The sequence below is a fragment of the Malurus melanocephalus genome, unplaced genomic scaffold (assembly GCF_030028575.1).
Source record: "Malurus melanocephalus ecotype Western Australia unplaced genomic scaffold, MMel_1.1 scaffold_46, whole genome shotgun sequence".
NCBI classification, from domain to species: Eukaryota; Metazoa; Chordata; class Aves; order Passeriformes; family Maluridae; genus Malurus; species Malurus melanocephalus.
The window spans coordinates 2,134,749-2,141,493 of NW_026623278.1; the positions used below are offsets into that span (position 1 = coordinate 2,134,749).

At 40.4% G+C, this 6,745-nt stretch overlaps 1 long non-coding RNA gene across 1 annotated transcript in view; it reads left to right on the top strand.

The window, feature by feature from the left end:
* Positions 1-3,479: 3,479 nt before the first annotated feature.
* LOC130572955 (uncharacterized) overlaps positions 3,480-6,745 on the top strand; it is a 6,793-nt gene continuing 3,527 nt past the window's right edge. The window contains exons 1-2 of the long non-coding RNA XR_008965280.1: positions 3,480-3,743; positions 4,363-4,450. This is a non-coding gene — a long non-coding RNA (uncharacterized LOC130572955). The remainder of the gene's footprint in view (positions 3,744-4,362; positions 4,451-6,745) is intronic.

The window sequence follows — 6,745 nt, forward strand, 5'->3', positions numbered from 1 at the left end:
AACGGTTCTCATGTCCTTGCAGGCTTTGAAGCTCTTCCTATCCCAACTGTATTACTCCTGTCCATCTTACATGAGGAAACTGAGCAATCCTACCCCGTCTCTTTGCCAGGAGATGCAGCCTGTTGAGTGGAGCACTGGCACAGCAGCCCCTGCATGCATTAGTGTTCCATGAGCCTCACTGTGTGACACCTCACGATCCCTGCTCCGCCAGCTCTGCAAAGGGCTCTTCACTGGTGCACTGGGCTGCCACTGCACGTGAAGCCAACCCCATTGTTCTGTTGGTGGTGAAAATACACAGGTTTTTCCAGCAAAGAAAGCCTCATGSAAGCTGGGGGGCTTCCCAAGGCACAGCGGGTCGGTCACCAGACAAACAGCAGAATGCTTGAGGAGTTTATCGTGATCTGTCATCTTAATGTGCTTGAGTTCCTATGGCTGGGGACTGCATGTGAGATTGAAAACAGAGCAGACATGGGGACKTTGGTAGTAGATGAAGGAGCTGACAAAAATGTGTAAGGTGAACTTTCTCAGTTCAATCCTGTTAAGCAATACGGGGTTTCTATGCAGAGAGGGAGGATCTCTGCAGCTGGCAGCCCTGTGTGATAGCTCTAAGTGAAGCACATCATCATCTTGGAAAYSATGTTTTARCYTCATGGGGAAATGGCACATAGATTATAACAGCAGAATTTCCCTTCTAAGGTGTGTGCAGAGATCTCTGACCTTTAATTTGTTTTCAAATGTGATGAGTTTCTGCCACCTGTCATCCAGCCACAGATGCAATATCATACCAGTAGTGAGGTAAAGGACAGAACAAACTGTAGTTAGTTTGAGGAAATGGCAATATACATTTCAAATCAACAGCAGTAGTTCAATTCTAGAAACCATGACAAAATGCTTTTATTTTTTCCCCTGAGTTCAGTTTTGGAGGCTTGTTTTGAAAACAAAACATTTTCTTGGCATGTCTCTACTGATTTCTTAAATGTGCCAGTGGAGGAAAYATGCTCCTGTGTCTTCAGCTTCTTTGTAATAAGATCCAGTTAAACAACTAAAGACATTAAAAATTCATTAGAGCATTTCAATGGTGTAGTCAATCAGACCTGTTGTTTATCAAAGCATTTCCTGCCAAATAAAATGTCTTTTCATTTTTAAAGTGCATATAGAGGAAGACATTTGTTCAGAGTGCTTTGTATAAAATTGATTTTATATTTATATGTAAATTATTTTACACTTCTCTAATGAAGCAGWAGGTAAAATTAGGTAAAGGGTAAATCTGTGAGAACATCTCAGCTTTAACTGCCAAATTCTGCTTTAGGTCAAACAGCACAGGTGAATTACATCACAGTACTGGGGTGGCACTCAGTAATAAAAGAAGTTAATTGCAAATTCTTCATTATTATCTTCCTCATGAAACATTTTTARGGTACCTAAATGTTTGCAAGCAAAAATACGGTGAGCCAAATTCTGCTCTGATTTCCTAATGGTGTCTCAAAGAAGGATTTGGGTGATCCATGGATGAACTGTCAGCCCCCAAATTATTGTTATGCTTACTTCTGGCACTACTAGAAATACAGAAACCTTTGGACAAATCAGAATTATTGTCAAGGCAAATGTGCCACAAGAAAATAACTAGCTAAGTGTCATTTTGAGAATACCAGATTGCGTTCTAAATAGATTTCTGGAGCAGCAGCAGGTTAACTGATACTTAATTTCTGCTCATCTGCATCGGATGTGACCAAATCAAGTGCCAAAATAGCTGATGCAGYTTCATATCATCCAGAAACTTGCACAAGTGCTTCAAAAGCTGTTATCATGGACATAGCTCTGTTCAATGTGATTTCAGTTCCACCTCTCAGTGTGGTTACTGAGAATGCTGGCTGGGAATCTGAATTTAACCACAATGTCTCGGTACAATAAAAGTTGAGCCAATGCATTAGATCTGCATGACCTTCCACAGGAATCTAGATTGGAGGTGACAGCAAACCTGACAATTGAGTTAAGACTCATGTTGGTGAGGAAGAATTGTATGAGGCTTGCTGCAGTTCCCATCGATCTAAACACAGTGRAATCTGGTATTTTTGTTTGAAGGATTGTATTATTCTTCTAAACCTGCTTGAAAGGGTAATGGAMATTTATACTTGGAAGACTGGGGACCTATCTGAATTTATGAGATTTCAGTATTTTAAGCTTTAAATTAGTATTTAAAATGTATGCTTATCTTATGATATAAAATCTGTGGTTAAGCTTAGAACATAATGYTTCTCCAGATGTTTACATACATGAGCCAAACTGAGAAAAAGATTGTTAAATAATTTGATACCAGCTAGGGAAAAAAACTTGATTGAAATATTTTCTGAACTGTGAATCTTTAAAAGGAGTGATCTTAATTGCATGGTATTTTTCAATGGAAGTCTGAAAAGACTTTGTAGTCTTACAAGGACGTACTTTATATATRCACATTAAATATGTACTCTTAAGCCTTCAAAGAAAGGTATATAATGAATATTCCTTTCAATAGTGTGATTTATCACYAACAGAGCATGCTCAATTCTCTGCATTTTTTTGCTTGCATTTAGAAATTTCTTCTTGTCAGAAGTACAGAAGCTTCCAAAGCTTCCTTTTCTTGTAAAGATGTGCCTGACCTTATCTTCTATAAAAAGCTCTATTTTGGCTARCACTCTATTTACATAGGAATGCAAGCATAATTAAATGCTGACAGCAAGAGGTCTGTTTGGGTGAAATCTGAATGAATATCTTATAGCGATGTGGTTAACAAACCTTATAAAAATAAAAAGAGGAGAAACTGCACCCCTCACACAYTGGGCAGTGTTAGCAGAGGGTGTCCTGGACTGGAGGTATGTAAACAACGAGGTGGCAATGTTAGGTTTGCGGTGTTGACAGCAGCATAAACAGCATAAAGAAGCCTTCTAAACAAAATCTSCAGCTGATCAGTGGAGCCGACCCACCACAGGCCTTCAGAGCTGCTGGGAGGGCGAGATGCATGGCCAGAGGGTGCCTGTGTGCTCCCAGCCATAGGGAGGGCGGGGAAGAGGTGCTGTGAGGTGCTGTTCAGCCACGGGGCTGTCAACAGGGGTGACCCCSAGAGTGGACCTGGATGCTGCAGAGGGTTGGCACATCAAAGGGCATTAGCAGCACCACGGCTTCTGCTGCCCCAAATACCAGAAAAGGAAGAAGTAGCCCTACCAGAAGTTAATTTAGCAAAACACTAGACTTTCTGTAGGAAAAAATGGAGCCAGTGAAATCCTGACCCTCTAAAATCCATAAGGATGTTACAGCTGATTTCAGAGAGTGGTAAAATACTAACCTATCCTTTTTGTGAACTCTCTCAGCCCAAGTTGCCTGTGTGGTTTTTGAGGGCACAGAAGAGGATMAATACTTCTCTGTCCATCTTTGTCYTTTTCTAAATTCTCTCCTTGCCTGTTCTGTTGGAGTCAAAACCCAATCYGTGTTGTTRAAATCACCCAYGGATGCTTAACAGCAGTGCTGCATGAAAGAAATACTGATTTGCACAGTGCMGTGGATCTTCCTAAGAACAGAGAATGAGCCCAGGTACCTTCTTTTTTATGTCACAGGCCWTGAAAAGTAGCGCTAAGTGAGATATGAGCTGCCCTGAACAGATGCAGCTGGTGTGTTTGACTGTGATAAGTGGTGGAAAAGCATGCCATATCTTCCCTCAGGAATGTGTTTATTGGTTGAAATGTTACATCCGAACATTCCATTTTTTACTGGTAAGTTTAAATACGGAATACATATGTACTTGTAGCAAGTACTCAAATAGATGGTTATATTTGGCTTTGCTCTTGTTAATGCAGTCATGCACTGTTGCCAATGTTTTAAAACCTATCTGTATAAACTTGGGCATTTAGATCCATATTTCAATGTACAAAGAAGTGGTTTCATTTTCCAAAGTACTGAGAGGCTAAGAGACTTCTTGAAAAATAGTTGTATGACCATCAAGTGAGGTGTTGACATGATTGCATGTAGATAGATGTGATCACAGTTGTTCATATAGAAACCAGATCCGTTCCAGATTCCATTTCAGAAAATGTATAGGTGCATTAATTCAGTGCTAATGTGCTGTGTCTCAGCTGTAATAGCTTTTTTTATAATTGACATCKGGGTTAAAAACAGAAGAAACTGTTTTTGGAAGATTCCTGGGTTATGGTATTTCAAATTGCTTTGTAGCTGCAATTATACCTACTAAACAGTGAAATATTTAATAGCATGTTTTATATTCCCACCTTTATTTGGATTGTAGTGTAGTTGATTAAATTTAGAAGACTATACAAGCTTGTCCTTTCTTTTTAGTTGACTGATAGAAGTAATTTGTCACTGTTTCCATYGCAGGCCACATGATTAAGATCAGAGTCAAAAACACAACTGTGCAGATCTCAACCACTGGGACCATTGCTGTGCACTGAGATAACCAAAAAAGGTAGAGGCTGAAAGAAGACAGTGTGATTTGAAATTAATCTAGATGTAACAACTCCCTTCTGTAGGCTGTGGTTGGGARCTCTCAGCTGAGCTGAGTGTGCCAATGGCTGATTCACAACTGCTGGCCTGTTCCTTCTCTGACCTAACGCTGTGCTCTTCTCACAGCTGCTGATAAATCCTCTGAAGCCTAAAAYCTTGGGTTGCCTGAGGTTGACGGAGCCCTGACAGCCTGCACCAGTTGAAGATCAGTCCCTGGGTGTCTGAACCCTACAGGGAGCGTTCTTTTCTAATGAGCAACATGTTTGAGGGAACTGCAGGGACTGTGATCTGAGAGTACTGGGGGGAAGCAACAGCCAAGACCCAAATGTTAGTTCCTTTGGTAGCAGCTAACACATTTCCTGACTGCAGTGCTGTCCATGTAACTTGAAAAGAATTCTGAATGAGTCTGTGGCAGAATAAACTAGCTAATGAGATCATGGGAGAGGGCTTTTTTTTCCTTGATGACCAACCGTTGTCTTGTCTGGTGGTAATAAATACACGACAACCACAAGTAATGGAAGAGTTCATCATTGCCAGCAGTACTGGATCCCAGGCTTTCTTTTCCATGAGCCAGTGAAATGCACAGGCCACACTGTAGTTCAGAGGAAGAACAGGCAGGCTGAAAACAAAACACCCTCCCTCCCTTCCAGCATGGGCTTTTGCAGTGTTTCTGAAAAAAAAAAAAATAAGCTCTCTATAGAGTATTTCAGTTAATCTTTAGAGACCAGTAATAAAACTCTAGGAAAAGTATGCAAAGGAGCAGATAGGCCACTTTCCATCAGGATGGCTGTACTTGGTAGGAAGATCTGCTTCTGATTAACATGCCAAGAAAGTACTTAGGTTGAAAGAGAATTTTACTAGACACTTTTAAAGGAAACTGTTTAGAAAAATGCCATGTACTGACCTCTGAGAAAGATCTGCAGGATCAGTGTTTCCTTCCAGTTCACTCTGAGGTTTCTACCCTCTCTGTCATGCCCTCAATAGCAATAGCAATAATACCAATACTTTCAGCACTGCAACACTCTCTACTTCAAAGCACTTCACAAACACTGGACTAGATTCAGTCTGGTCTTCTGCGGATGTAAACTTTCTGCTGAAACCCTGGCTCTGTTATAGTGAATGGCAAATTTCCCACTGACTTCAGTGGGGTTGAGATTTCATTCACTCCTTGTCAAAGAATTTGGGCAAAGCAAACCTTCTGAAAGAGGTGAACGTGGTAGCTGAAAGGAGATGAAACCCCTCTTCRTTGCAGGGAACACATAAATTCTAAAAACAGAGCACAGGCACATCCAGACTGTTAGGGGAATGACAGAGGGAAGAAAGTCTAACCAATTATTCACCTCACAATGTCTTTTCTCATAAGTCAAGCATYAGGACAATTTTCTGTTTTTGTTTTGCCCTCAAACTTGTAAGTCTACTAAGGGTAAATAGCTGCTTGACTTACTAGCTTGGTTATAGCTTGCTGACTTCTCRATAACCTTAGTTTCTAATAATTTTGCTTAGCATTGTCACTGGCAGTTGTTCATAKCAGAACAGTTGGACTTTATGCCCCTTTTCACAGGGGCAGATCAGTCAGAAGTCAGCCCCTTGCTCACACGCACGCTCAAATATGTTTTTTTTAACACTTAAAACACTGCAAGTATCTTGAATATTTTTAGTCCTTTTTTATCACATTGTTCAGTGAAGATAGCCTTTAAAATCTTTTGGGGCTGAAGAAGATATGTTTTCACAAGCATATTTAGAGATTGCAAAATGTTGTTTATTTTGTATGAATAAAGATTGCTTTTATAGTTTTGTGATCCCAAAGAAATTACTAACCATATGCAAGGCTGAAGAGGAGGCATAGCACTGAATATCAGGAGAACTGAACAGTGAGGAAGATTTTAAGAAATAAAAATGCTTTAAAAATTAGTTGAAACATTGAATGATGCCAGCCAAGCTATATTTGCTCCTTCTGATCAGGACTCTGTACCTGAAATCCTTATGCGTGATGTTGCCATCTGCCTTTGCTTTTGAATGATCCTACTGAGCATTTCTAGCCTCCTGGGGTATATAAACCCCATCTGTCCAACTGAACAGTGAGGAATCTCTGTTACCTGAGCTGCTCTCGTTTTCAGCTTCCAGTTGGTACACCCCTGAACATGCCAAAGACCAGTCCTGACATCTTGGCCTTGTTTTTCTTTCTTCTCTTCCATGTGTGTATCTTATTACATGGAAGTATGCTGAGAGGTAGTTTGCCATGTAAAAATGTTATGAA